Here is a 15,291-nt window from a genome sequence, read left to right as displayed (position 1 = left end):
CCATGAATCCATCATTATCACGGCACAATATAAAACAGCTCATTGATAGCGCAGGGGGCCAAATAGGTAAAACTACATTCCAACAGCAAATTGAAGAAGTACCAAGCGCAGGCCAAGCTTTCCTTAGTTACTTGGCAGGTAGGTGCAGTTTGCCTCTCTGCCGCCGACCCCTCTCTCCCCTCCGTCAAAACTGTGATGATGATTTATGTGAAGAGATGTACGGCCCAGAAACCTGACCCTGAAAAGAATCTCTACACATTTAACATTTCATCTGTCTCCAAGTGTGTGTGTGTGTGTGCATATGTGTGTATGTCTCTGCATGTGTGTGCAGGGAGAGAGAGTTTGTGTGTGCACATTTTGTGTGCATGATGGGCTGATGAGTTGAGCGTTCAGGGGATGAGGTAACAGCACAGTCGGACGGAGTCCTCCAGGCCCCTGTCCATCAGAACCTCAGTGGACCATGCTCTCATTTATCATCTGACACACACACACACACATACACACACAAACTCACTCACACACTTTTTTCATTTGTTCTATAACTCCTTCTTCGTATTTGCCTCACTGTCCCCCCCTTCTCTCTCCAATCAGTCACACATACATCCAAACACCCCCCCCCCCCCTCTCCGTACATTCAGACACACTTTCTTTCACTTTCTCGACATCTCCCTTGCCTCACACACAAACATACTGACACTTATGCACACAGACACTCTCCATCAAATCCCTAAATCAGGTCTTTGAGCCTGTTGCTATCCAGGCTGTGAAGTCATGGCTTCACAGTTCAGAAGATCCCATCCATGACATCAGCCACAACAGGAGGAGGGATTCCCCAACAGTCGCGTGCACACACACACACACACACACACACAAGCCAACCAACCAAGGCATGTGCATACACACACACATACCAGGGCTAGAACCTGAGTCCGAGCCCAGAGAGTGATGGAGCACTTGTCCTCCTCATGACTACTGATCTCCATCCTTCACTTCTCCTCCACTCGTTCCCTCTCCCTCCCTCTGTGTCCCCAGGAACCTCTGTTCACTGGAAAAACACCCAGGGAGCCTGAACTAAACATTGCAAAACAAGCCTCTTTTGGTTCCACTCCTCTGTTTTCCTCTTTTCTGTTCTGAGTGGTTCTTGGGCCAGGTTTTTGAGGACTGGCAGTGCCCCCTGCCTAGATACACATCTACTTTGTGCGTGTGTGTGTGTCTGTGTGTGTGTGTGCTCTTGCTTGACTGCATATCGTAATGGAAGCACGGAGGCGCTGCCTTTTGAGCGGTGCTCTTGGTGAAAATAGAACCATGACTAATTCCTGCGATGGCTGCGGCGCGTCAGGAACGAGCATCACAGTTCATTTAATCACACATCCATTCTGGTCTGGTCCCAGTTCAGAGTGTGGGATATGTCACGGGGTCTCTCCCTCCGCTCAGCAGCTCTGCAATCGTTTAACTCCCCAGCTTCCCTCCCTCTCCCTCTCTCTGTGTCTCTTTATCTTTCCCTTTCTTCTGCTCCTGGGTGGTTCGGCAGGGTGACATGAGCTGTTAGCTGCACACAGGCAGGCCCTGAGCGCTTAAGCGCCTGCTGTCTCAGGGGGAACTACTACGAGAAAAAAGTGTGTGTGAGAGAGAGAGAGAGGTGGATAAAAAGAGAGAGGTAAGAGTAGAGAGAAAACACAGGCAGAGAGAGAGAGAGAGAAACTCCAAACCTGACAGGGTCAATGAGTTTACCTTGACAGCGCACCATATACATTTTAAATTCCCTGGCAACATGTGGTGCATTTGGCACCATTGCCAACCATGGCATGTCATGCTTCTCTACTATTAAAAATCACTACTGTTGCATGCTATACAGCAAGACATCAATCAAACCCATGCACATGTGTGCGTTTGTGCGCGCGCCTGTGTGTGTGTGTGCACGTAGCTAGCTATCACTGCTGAACAAAAGAAACAAGTGAAGGGGAACCGGCAACAACAATGTCCCCACATGCAGAGCAAATGTGCCTGCAAAGCCACTTCAATGAGAGGACTGGCAAGGGATGAAAGTTTGTTGGCTTATTCGAGTGTTTATGGCGTTTCAGGGGAGCTGTCATGTGCATGTGGTCGTCTAAAACTTTAATTATGCACCTGTTTTTATTATATTATGCCCAATTCATTGCGAACAACAACTTGGAACTTGGAGCTAAATGAGAAGCAGAGACTCTCATTAGGGTGTTTGGGGAATGCTGGATGTGAGGACAGCCAGACACTCATCGGATTTCATTAAGTAGCTGGCACAGTGAGTGTTTCTTACTGCAACATGGTAAACAGCTTTCTGGCAGGCAGCTCTTTCACTCTCTCCAAGGGCCTTGAAGGAAACAAAAGAGTCCAAAAAGATAGTTTCCCTATTTAATCACAAGATAGAGTAGTAATAATAGCTTCAGCATCAATAGGCAACAAATGGCTGCTTTGTAATTACACTGTATTAGCACTGACATGGTTATTATGCAAGAAACTAAAGAAAACAAAAAACAAAAGCATTACTGTGTCATACAGATATGCATTGAACAACTAACAAAATGGCCTTTAACTTTTACAGTGCAGAATCCAAATTAGAAATTGAGTCTCTAGCCCCGGGACCAAGACTCATTAAAACGTACTGCTACGCTTATTATGTGGGGACCCACCAGAAGTAGGCCCACAACCCATTTTGGGTCCTGACTCATAATTTAAGAAATCAGGTCCTTGGCTTAAACTTCACTACTTCTTTCAAGAGGCTGTCTCTGACCTCACAGTAGTCCTTTAAGTCAATAACTTTTTTATTAAAACACAGGGGCCACAAGGAATACGTTAGAAGGAAATCAAAATTAGTCAGGAGCTATGAAAAATTAGGTGTTTCAATTTCAGCCAGTGAAATACGCTTTCCTCTGGTGTATTTCAACAACATTAGGCCTCATTTCCCGACCTGTCCCCTGTTGGTGCCGTGACTGAGTGACGGAGAGTTAGACCGGGGCCTGGACAGGCCAATTGGCTTACTGGTTGGCGGGCTAACTAGCTGACTGACTGGCACACAGTCTGTCTGTCCAATGTCCCTGTCAGAATCAGGCGAAACAGGGCAGGGTGTTGTACAGAGGGCATGAGTCAGAGTCATGAATACCATACCAGCTGTGCCCAGCCTGCTTCCCCTGTGTTCCTGCTCAAATCTGGACATAAAGCAGGGACAGTAAATTATTTTTAGTCATTAAAAATAAATTCTGGTCTAAAAGTGGGTGGACTAAACAAAGGACCTTCACAAAATGATTTCTTTTGTTAACAATTAGCCTTTACCTGTGTAGCTCTCAAAGTGTCTCAGAGCCATCTATCTAAAACGTCTAGGTAGGTACATATAGATACATATAGCCTTGAACAGGTGAGCAGACAGTAAAATATCCATTACTGGCATAAGGTGGGAGCTCCGTTTAAACAGCCTCTGGGTAACCCTATGTCCCAACCAAACTAACATGTACCAAACTATACCCTTTTCACATCATAATAGCTGAGATCCATTCAGGCCACTGGTTCTCAGGCTAATCAGCTTCCTGGTCTGGTCTGACTGTGGTCACGACTATATTTAGACAAATACAGCTGGAGCTTTAGCTAGCAGGCTGTGGTTGCTGGTTTACTGAGGCCACACACACACACACACACACATATACAGTATATATAAAGGCACACAACCGCACACACAAATGCACATACAAACACAAAGATGCACATACCTGTACAGACACAAACACATTCAAGTGTACAAATACGCATACCTACATGCCAATGCACGCACGCATGCACACACACACACACACACACACACAGACACAGACACAGACACACATACACACAAATAACAGCAGGTTGGTTAGCCAGACCACAGTCAGCAGCAGCAATGAGGTGGCGGCTGCTGAGGGGCCTGCTGCTCTAACAACCTGTAACTGTGGAATAATTAGCTATGGATACTAAAGAATCTACAATGGTGGCAGGATGCAGGGAAGAGTAAGAAAAAGAAAATGAGAGAGACGTAATAATCGATATGATAGAATAAAAGAAGAGCACAATATAGAAACAAGAACGACAATGAGAGAAAACGAGAGCAAGAACGAGAGAAGGAGAACAACCACAAACTTGCAGGTTGTATGTTACCGTCCTAGGTAAAATAATACCTAACATAGTGCGGCAGACCAAGAGTCTCATTAAAAAAAAAGCCGTTTGGAAAAGCTCCAGTGCAAACGCGGGAATAGCAGAACTGGCAGGTCACTACTTTGTACTTCTACAGACAAAAATAAATGTGGCCTAATTAAAAGGGAAGGCTGGTTGGGGTGTGTGTGCGTGTATGCACCATCGTGTTACTGCGTATATGTGCGTGTGTGTTTGCTATGCATTGTGTGTCTGGACATGTGTATATGTATGTGTGGGTGTGTTGGCATTGCAGCAGATGGTCTGAGAGAGGACACTGTATAGAAGGCGAGTGTAAAGTGAACCATAACACATGAACGGAGGGGCCACGTGTGGCCAGAGGAACAGCGGCCCATTCTTTTAAAATCAGCACCTTGCCGTGATTGAAAGAATATCGCCGAGAACAGCTGGTCCAAACGGTTTACACAGTGTCCCAGAATGCAAGCTTGGAACCTGCGGGCGGTTTCCAGAATGTTCATTTTTGTTATTACTCATATCCTGTACAGTACCAAAAAATCGATTCCCTCACTCTTTCCAAAGTGCAGTGACACAGGCACCGTCATGGGGGCCAGGGGGTGGACAGGAGATGTACAGCAAGGTGTTTGGGCCATTAATGGATCACAGAGACAGAGGGAGGGAGAAAGAGAGAGAGAGAAACACACTCTCACTCTCTCTCCCACACACACACACTCACTGAGCTCTGACACAGGTGGATTTTGTCTGTAATGGGAGCTGGATGGGAAATTCCACATGCACTGGAACATTCGCCTCCAATAAACTGTAAGAAGTTAATGGAAGTACTCAAACAGATAATGGAGACCTGATTCAACACACTAAAAACAAATTTAAAAAAGACCAAGCTCAATAAGATAGACTCAATCGATTTTGACTATCTCCACAATGAGCTACTTTCTCTTTACTTTATTTAACTTATCTGAGTCTATTTACTAAGTCCACACCAACACCAGTGTAATCCATTATCCCCTGACATATTTGTCTGATAGATTTGTCTGACAGATACAACAGATAGCCACCGTCCTGGCATCAGTGATAACTTATCTGGAAGTTTCTACAAATCATTAACTGTCACACCCTCCGCACCTTAATTAACCAATACAAACACTCCCTAACTCAAACAGTTAATGAAATCCTCTACCGCTATTCTTTTCCCATTTCTAGGGCTTCATTGGAGGGAAAAAGGCTCAAACTGGAGGGAAGGAAAGATTGACAGTTCGTAGATTCAATCTTTTTTTTTCTCTCTGGTGCAGATTGATTTGAGGGATTGCAGAATTCCCCATCTCCCCAAGCCAAGGTCGCTGACCCCTCTCCAAATAACCACAGTGAGTTATGGGCTGCTCTCAAGTCCCCTCTTTTATCTCACTACAAAGACCCACTACAGTGTCTCCCAAAGCCTCTCTATAAAAACATTCAAAAACAGCTTTAAAAATGCCTTGAACAAATGCACGTGATAAATCATGCAAACCACTTTACGCTGAACAATAACACCTAACTGACCAACTTGGGGGGTGTAGACAAACTTGTTAGTTTATCACTTGGATGCAAATTAAGATGGATGGTTGGCATTTGAAATATATGCAAATTACTGCTTTGAAAATACTTCCAAGTAAAACAAAAAAAAAATCAGCTTGCAAAGGGAAAAAAAATCTTTTATTATGCATCTTTTTATGCAGTTTTTCTCACTTTCCTTCTAAGCCAGTTGTTTCATCTACTGTACATATTGTATGACATTGGCTACACGAGGATTGTAACTGGGGCTGCAGCTGAGCCACTGATAGAGAAAATTTGGCCAATACTGTTTTCAGTGCCAGCCACATTACCTCCACAATCCTGATGAGCACTGCGAAGTAACCAAGTTGCCAAGACAGCGCTGGGCTGGAGGTCACCAGTTGCAGCAGCTCTTTCCTTTTTATACGGCTACATTTTGTTCAGGTTCCATCTCTGAGTCTGAATGTTGACAGTTAATGGTGCACATTTGTTTTTGCACATATGGCCGTTGATTGGACAGTATACCTGTGTGAATTGTGTGATTGCAAACATCCTTGTATCTGTAAAATTCTTGGTAGCAAGCCAAAGATGTGACATAGCCTCTCCCGTTATTTATTGTATCACCTAAACACACAGACTACATCCTGGTCCGTGTGTTTTGCTATCTATGTCTAGTCTTGATTTTTGGCTGTGATTCTGCTGGTGCAGCGATGCACTTTCCCTGCAGGGATCATTTCTAATTCATCTCATCTCTCAACTGTAGATTGCAAAGCAGCGAATCTTTAAAATGTTGGGCATCTCACGAGGGCAATGTAATGGAGAGCATGTGTTTGGAGACAATGCCTCTTAGTTCTACAGAGAGGTCAGCAAAACGGCATGCATTGTGCAACCTGGCCAAACTCTTCACTGTCTCTGGGCTGGATGTGGGGTACGAGTCAGGGGGTATGAGGCAGTTGAAGCAGGGGCTGTATCAGTGGCCAGAGCTCAGAGGTTTGTGGTTCCCCAGGGTCAAAGGTGTGCCATGTGTGCATTTCTCAATCATCGGTCCTGAACAGGCCAAACTCTTCAAAGAAAGAAAACACTCCATATATATATATACACACACACACACACACACACACACACACACACACACATACACACAGGGCTCTCCCCTTCCTCCCATCTGGAGCACCCCCGACTCAAAACACACACATATGCTCTCTCTCTCACACACACACACACACACACAGACACACACACACACACACATGCATGCACACACACTGAGATCCGTTCTCAGGAGAGGGCTTCATTACACAGGGATTACTAAAAGAAATGTTTTAATCAAGTTGTGCAGACAGCTGCAGACCGCAAGGCGAGAAAATGGCAATGACGTGGTTCATCAGGCGTTAAAGGAAAACACATCAAGAGGCCTGTGTGTGAGTGTGTGTGTGTGTGTGTGAGCATGTAGCTTCCTGCCTCTGTCCAACATGTCCAGCTGTAGAGGACATGCGGTTCCTTATAAGGACACACAGAGAAATGAGACCTCTGTCCAGAGACTACAAACCTAATATCACATCAGTTCTACTTTCTGATTTTACTGTAGCCATTTATCGGTCCGGTTGTCATAACAACAATTGCATCACACATCATAGTCTGTTCTTTAGTTTAATCCAAATCTGTTGTCCTCTAAACCTGCAAAGGCCTTCAATCTTTAACCAGGTTGTCATTGAATATAAGAATTTGGTCTCAACTGATCTGGTTAAATAAAGTTGATTTTGGCCGGTAAACTAAAGGTTAAATACAACTAAACAAAAAATGGGGTGACACTGCAGTTTGCTCTCCCTCATTACCAAGTACAGATTCTTTTCTTTGGGAAGCGATGGAGGGGTGCTGAGGCATGGAGGGGACAGTGGAATGCACACCACAGTAGATGATAATCCACACAGAGCTGATAATCCATCTACCCTTCCCTATTTCCCACTGTTTTCCCTCCCTCAAGCTTCACTTCCTTAGATGACTAAATCAGGCATTAATAGAGTCTTTTGGTCAATCAAAAACATCTACAGCTGCTCATGAAGCCGCTATCTTGGCTCCATCTTACACAACTAAATACATGTTACAGGATAATTACAACTCAATAAATATTATTGTATTACTAGAATATTGTCTCTTGGAAACAGTACAGACTATAATATATTCATACATTTTAGGGTAGAGTTAAAACCTATGTTGATTTTAGCTACCAAATGACACTTCTAATCATGAGGGCAAGCACACAGCTCCTACGGGAGAATGACTAAAGTTTCTGTAGCGCAGCCTGACTGAATATTGAAAGAAAAGGCACGAAAGCCTCCATCAGCACTGAGACGTCAATCAATGAGAGTGCAAGCTTCTCATTCACTGACGCCATTTCCTCCTCACGAGGCTCCTCAATACGTCCATTGATCTCTGTCAGCCATAAAACCAAATAAAACTGTCCGACACCAGATGCAGAAGAGAAAAAAATCCTTACCACAAAGTTGGCCAAAATACTTTATAGACTGTGCCACACGAAATATGATGTTGTACCTTGCAGCTCACAACCCTTTGCACTCCTGTGCTTCGGAGTGTAAAGTGGAACAAGATTACATCATATGCCATTCCAGGCTTTTAATACACACCTGTTAATACATAAGGCCTACTTGTTGCAATGTGTGCCTCTGCATCCACTCAGTTTCATCATGTGAAAACTTTCTTTTCTTTCTGAAAACATTCCCGTCTTTATCCAAGAACAGGGCAGGGCCTAGTTCATGTGTCGCCTTGTTTGACTAAATGAATTCTCCGCTGCTCTTCTGGCCCCCGAACCACAAGTCAATGCTGAGCATGACCACAGCAACCACAAGTTGATTTAGGGTCATTGAATTATCCCTCACCATAATAGCTTTCAGTAACTTTAACCCTGCCTAAACAAAACTCTCAGTTAAGCCGATGATGAGTAATATGAGTGATTACTTCATTATGGAATCAACGGCAATCAAAGTTTGGTTGAGGGGCTCTACTGTCAACGCAGTAGCTGAGTGTGACATCATTCACATGATTCTTGTCATGCGTCATGTAGATGTATGCTCAGGCAACATATAGACTTTTCCAGTCATACCACCAGCCACAGTGGCTGGGGGATTCCAAATTTAACCACTCCCAATTCAATTTATATTATCCAAATTGATTTTTACAATTGAATGATAATGATATTACCTGCCAAAGTGCCCAGTAGAGTAGACAAACTGAACAGCCACAGGCAACATTCTGACTGGTGAGTGCAACTTATTTCCTACCCGACATTTGCTGTATCTGACTTGGATCTCTGTGGCTTGCTACTGAAGGACAGAGGGAGCATTTGTCCTCCTGTTCTTGGCCGTGCTTGGAGACATAGACCAGGAGCAGCTAGCTATGACTAACTATGAACAGAAGTAATGAGGCATTACAATCACGCCAGAACCCTCATGCCTCAGATGCCTCAAGCAGCCTTCATAAATCACAACATGAGCTAATCTAGAGTCTAGACTACTGGTCCAGACAAAGTAATGGACTTCTCAACTTCACATAAAAAAAATCCTTCAGGTAGTGCTAAAAATTTAACTAACCATTGACAATGTAAAAGAATCACATTAATAATCAGATACCAAGGGAAAACCAACATTCTTTTCTATTCAGAAACGTCCCCAGACCAGTCAGCCTTTTGTGGCTATATAACATGCACCTGTAATGCCACATGCCTTAAGAAATTAGCCCCACAGAAATAGCTGAGCGAGGAACAGGGGCTGCTAAAAACGCCACATAAAAGCTGGCGTGAGGCTGAATTATGGCCTGCAATGCGGCGAGCCACACTAGGCTGCTGCTGGTTTGTTGGTCGGTTGGTGGGCCCCGGCCTTGGCCTGCCCCCATATGCTGCTGCCGTCAGGTGGCCCTGCATGAGGAACGTTAGTGTGTGTGTGTGTGTGTGTGTGTGTGTGTGTGTGTGTGTGTGTGTGTGTGTGTGCCTGAGTGAGAGGTTAGGTTTTGGGGAGACCAATGCAGGTGGCACTTCTAAGCCCCCCCTTCCTTCAGCCACCTCCTTCTCTCCCCCTTTCTTTTGCAGGCACCGATTTTATCTGGGATAACAGGTTTAACAGCCAGGCCAATTGAGACTCTCTGCAGAGTCCCTGTGAAGTTGGCGGCCCCATACGCTGCCTTTCATTAGGGATAAGTAGAGCCTGATGCCTCTCAGCTGCACTTTAATTCACTGGGAGTGAAAGTTCATTTCACAGGATTTTGGCTTTTGCTAACCAAACCCCTGCTCGGGTTAGTTAATGGTAGCCTATAGCAAGAGGAGAGCGAGAGTTACCATGCGTGGACAATTTACTCCCTCATATCACTTAAGTCTAGACAAGTTTAAGGACTTTTGTAAGTGCTATTCTAGTATGTAGTTGTGAGCCCTCCGAGAATATTAAATATGTGTAGTATGAACTCTCTCTGTGATAAACATTCTTATATAGGAATCCCTCAGCAGTCACACAGTACTGGCAATTTATCACAACTGTGCGGGCATAACCAAGCTTTTCATCTCAGTTTAGACCAGCCAGTGACCTAGCTGAGCACATCCATCTACTGACAATGACCAAGTCAGTTTACTGTTTAACGATGGCTAACACTCACTTTCAGTTACATATTAGCCGTGGTGATGCCTAGACACAATGGCACAGGGTGACGGTCTAGAGAATCATCTTTATTGTAGTTGGGCTCAGGACAACTAAAAATGATGTTTCAGTTGGTCCTGTCTCTAACCTGTATAGATTATTTCTACAAAGACAGCTATAACACTGGTTGCATTAAAACATTTTGTCTAATGTTAGCTAATGCCAGGAGGAGGTTGAAACATAAAAATTGGTTCAGGTGCCCTTACTGAGGGGCATTTTGGGGAATGTTGGTAATGGAGACAACACAACTGACACAACTATATTGCTACCTAGCTAATCTGACAGCCCGCTGCCCACTTTTGATTGACTTCACAGGAGGAACCTGGTAGATGTTGTAGGATTGCTAATGTAATTGTTCAACTGCTCTCTTTTATTGAGAGATGTCTTCTTATTTCTCAAAAACATGAAACATGGGAAATCACAAGGTCAGAGTCTGTAATTGCCTTGAAATTACCCTTTCTTAAATTTTCATTTTGCTTAAGGAGAGGAAGACATTTCTGTTTAATTGGATACATCCAAGGTCTCACACACATCACCAAACACACAGCGGGAGCCAAGGCTGGCAGGGAGAGAACGTCAAGGCGATGTATTTTCTCCTGTGAAACCCCCTTGTTGCCCACAGTGAGAAGCAGGGGCCTATGTGGTGAGACTGAGGGGAATATGAGCCATGTACCGTGGGCCAACTCATCAGGAGAGGTGCCGGGTCTTCACAGATGCCGAGAGCCTCTCCAAATCCCCCCATGATCACCTGGCAGCCATATATACTGCTTCAGCATGAGTCGGCTACACAGACAAAGATGCATGTGTGTGTGTGTGTGTGTGTGTGTGTGTGTGTGTTTGTGTGTGAGTGAGACAGACAGAGAGAAAGAAAGCGCACACACACTGTATGTGCGTGCATGAAAGCAAACCTATGTCTGTGTGAGAGTGAGAAAAGAAAGAAAAAACAGAGGAAAGAAAGAAAAAGACAGAGAGAGAGAGGAGAGGGATGCAAAAGACTGTGTGTTCAAATGACATCACCCTCTTCCCTGCTCCCAGCTACCCTTCTCTCCTGTCAGTCACCATTCACTTCTAATACAGAGTCCAGAGGCAGATAAATCTACAGCTACCTTCCATATTGGTAATGGAAAAGCTGATCCAGGAATCTGCATAACAAAGCTACTGAAGACTGACAAGGCAACCAGAGAAGATTTTTTCTTTGACCACTCACTCACTCTCTCTGTCTCTTTCTCACTCTCGGTCTCTCTCTCTCTCCCTCCATCCCTTCTCACTGGGGACTCATGGTTCTCACTTTCCATATTTCCTTACTTAAAAGGCTTCTATAGCTGTACTCAGCACTGGGATCTTCCTCACAGACAAAGAGAACACGACATCTTGGAGAGAGAAAGGGAGGGGGGTTGTTGTTGGAATTACATCAGTGCTGAGGAGTAGTCCCAAAACAAACATCAATAAAGTCCAATTAAATGCTACCACCTGGTGGTGTGCGTCTCTTGGCTGCTTCAATGACCCAGAGTGTCACTCTGGGCTCAGCTTTCACCTCTATGAGAGGAGGTGTATCTCTGTCTGTCTGTCATTCATATGCCGTGATCACATGTAATCTGAATTGTATTTGTGTTGCTGCAAACCACAGGAGTTCTACACAAGAATGTCATAGCTCAAATGTATCAAGATTAAACTGATTAGACGTGGATACTGATTGTAGTGTTACAACATAAACTTAACTCAACGCAACTCTAATTCACTCATGAAAATTTTTCATTACAAAAACTCCATGGAGAGCTAGTAAAAACCAGGACAAAACAGCACTGATTGTAGTTTGAAGGTGCTACATAAAAAAATCATTCACCACACATTTTGACACACAAGTATAATTACCATCAACAAATGATACCATTGGCGGGAAGACTGGCAGCCTCTAATAGCCTCTACACTCTGTTTTACATTGTGTGCCACCAGGTCGGATTTCATGTGAAATCTGTGGGATTGCTTTACAGCACAAAACAGGAAGAGGGCGCTGTTCTTCCGGCACAAACAGAGCAAGTAGCGACATCCTTTTTGAGACAGTAAGCAACAGAATTTGTAGAAAATGTTGCCTTCAGTTTGAGAAACACTAGCACAAAAAATACCCCTGGAGTAGGTACCACTCATCTCGACCATGGTCTCTTTTGTTTTTGGTAGTTATACAAAGGATACTGATGATTAAAAATGCCACATGTAGTAACTTTAAGCATACATTATCAATACATAAGTAGAATAAATCTAATCCAAGCAACATGTGTGTCGCAACGCAATGCAATGGATTCGCTCATTTGAAGTTTATACATTTCTAATCGGGAAGTAACACATTCAATGCATTAAATGTGATTCCGACCATAGAACTCACTGTCCATCTCCAGTCCCTCACCATTCCTGTTTTTGAATCCACACTCACACACTCGTGGGCCCAACTCCATCCTCCTTGTCTCTTAAACTGTGTCTTTCACATCTTCAACATAATGCTACTTACAGCGCAATAATACTAAGCTCTCATGACTGTGACAGCTAGCCTCATCCATACCAACACGTGGAGGACATTAGGACAAGAGGAAACAGAAATCAAATTATTAGCGTTCACTTCTTACCATACCCCATTCTAACACCGCCCCCTCTCTCTATTTTCCTCCAATTCCTTCTCTCTCTCTCTCTCTCTCTCTCTCTCTGTCTCTCTCTCAGTATCCTCAGTTTTTCTCTCTCTCTGTCAAACCAGCTCATCATCATTCTTCCAGCAGTAAACTGTCAGGTTTTGTTAATTAGATTCTTACTGAGGTTGCAGGCAGGTCAGGAGGAGAGTCAGTCATACCACCCGCTCAGACAGGAAGGGTCAGATATGAGTCACTTAAACCTGAAATGACAAGTTCACACCTTGCAACCCCGCAAAATAACTCCCAGTCCCATTATCATCTACAGGAAAGAGGCTGATAGTGAAACAAATAGGCAACTGTTAGACAATTCGAAAGGCACTTCCAACCTGTCCAAGTGTCGGAAACATCAAGCTAAATTTAAACTGGGGAATGAGGGAAATGAGACGAAGCAGAAATAATCCTGTTAAGGGCAACAGAAGTCTCTTGGCCATTGTGTGTTCGGCTTTTGCAAAGTATGATCGCAATGTGATCACGTAGTGGAACATCTATTCAAATAACACCAAGATAAGGCCTACTGGTGCATAGTTTTACTCAACGTGTGCTAGCTGTATTCCATCAAAGGTCTGCTTAAAACAAAGAATAATAAAGCACTTTCTTAACGTGTCAAGAAGACTCTGTGAGAGGTTGTCAGTGTTATTTTTTAGGGCTGGTGCTGGTTGAAAGAAAAGCCACAGGAGGGCATTGATCTGGAAGGCTCTCTGGAGATGAGAAACATCTAGTGATTGTCAGAAAGAAAAATAACATCCGTTTGACATCTGAATCCACTATTTGAGGGAGGCAGCGCAGAAAAAAGGGGGCCGGGAGATCAAACAAGCAGCTAGAAGTCTCTTATTAGGAGCAGAGAGAGCACAGGGAATCAGGTTCTGTCTACAGAGTACACACACACACACACACACACACACACACACACACACACACACACACACACACATAGAATAAGGCCTTCTGTGCTTTGTGGTTCTCTATGTGGCCAGCTACCCTCTGTAGAGAGAGCGTGCAGCCTGGAGAAGAAGTCAGGAGAAGTCAAAACCATCTGCAGCTCTTTGACATGTTTAAGTCCAAACTAATGGGGGGAAATCGATTCCCAAGCTAGTGCTCTCACACAAGTATTGCTGCTTTAACAGGCACGTTGACCGCAAGGTGTGAGGGAGAGGGCACAGGGCGGGTGTCTGCATGTATGTGTGTGTGTGTGTGTGTGTGTGTGTGTGTGTGTGTGTGTGTGCGTGTATGTATTCCCGCGTCAAGGGTCCCCCAGATGTTGGCTGAAGGACACATTCTCAGCAAGCGACTTTGGCAAGAATTACTTTTCTAACGTTACATCAATTATTTATTGTCATATCAACCAAAGTTGCTAGGAATTTGTCTCAAAGTGCTCAGGATAGACACAAGACAGGACATCAGGTAAACATCTATATTGTTTACGACCCCCAAACAATACCCATGGCCAGACAAGGCCAGTTAATAGACCAACAAAAGTGGAAGGAGAGAGAGCTTTCAACATAAAAACAATCAATAAATAATTTAGGTCAATAAACGCTACCTCAGAATAAATGCAATAGGTGAATACTGAAACCAGGAGGCCCTGGTCCTCATAGTCTGGGAGAGGAATATGGCTTGGCTGGGTGAGAGGGGTCAGAGAACGACTTAACAGCTTTACGTTGCATACAGGTGGAGAATATGGAGGAAACAGAGGGATGGTTGTAGCCGATAACTTTCTCTTCCACTGCAACCAGCGCTGGCCTGTACTGTAAACCTTCTGAAACCCAACACCCCCACAACTGGATCGCTTTTCCTTCCCTCCCTTCCTTCTTCATCCATCTTTCTTTATACTCTTTTCTTTCATTTCCTAAGCTCATTTTCTCACTCCATCCCTCCACTCTCCAGTCCCACAATGCACTGCCTACTGTTCCCCCCCTACCCCCCCACTTGTCCTAATTCTTTCCCATCCACCCTGTCTTCCTCTCTATCCATCCTTCCATCTACTCCTCTCTTCCCTCTCCCTTTTTTTTTACTCCCTCCATTCCTCCGCCCTCATTCTCTCTACAATCTCGACACTGGGATCCCAATTCCTGTAGTTCTCCCTGATTCTCCTCATCTCCTCATCCTTCTTCGCCCTCCCCGTCCTCCTCTCATCCATCATTCCATCTCCCCCTCTCTATATTCTCTCTTCCTCCTTCCATCACTCCATTTTCTCTCTTTATCACCTTCTCAACGGAAAT

The 15,291-nt window shown here is 44.3% G+C and overlaps 1 protein-coding gene across 1 annotated transcript in view; it reads right to left on the bottom strand.

Annotated features, from left to right (window-relative positions):
- LOC139641993 (intermembrane lipid transfer protein VPS13B) overlaps positions 1 to 15,291 on the bottom strand; it is a 333,765-nt gene that overhangs the window by 278,157 nt on the left and 40,317 nt on the right. The gene's annotated exons all lie outside the window — the stretch shown is intronic.

This window comes from Centroberyx affinis, unplaced genomic scaffold (genome assembly GCF_046629955.1).
Source record: "Centroberyx affinis isolate AG114_WGS23_722 - 3 ecotype Tasmania unplaced genomic scaffold, CSIRO-AGI_Caff_v1 ptg000423l_1, whole genome shotgun sequence".
Classification (NCBI taxonomy): domain Eukaryota; kingdom Metazoa; phylum Chordata; class Actinopteri; order Beryciformes; family Berycidae; genus Centroberyx; species Centroberyx affinis.
This window is presented reverse-complemented; position numbering and strand designations above follow the sequence as displayed.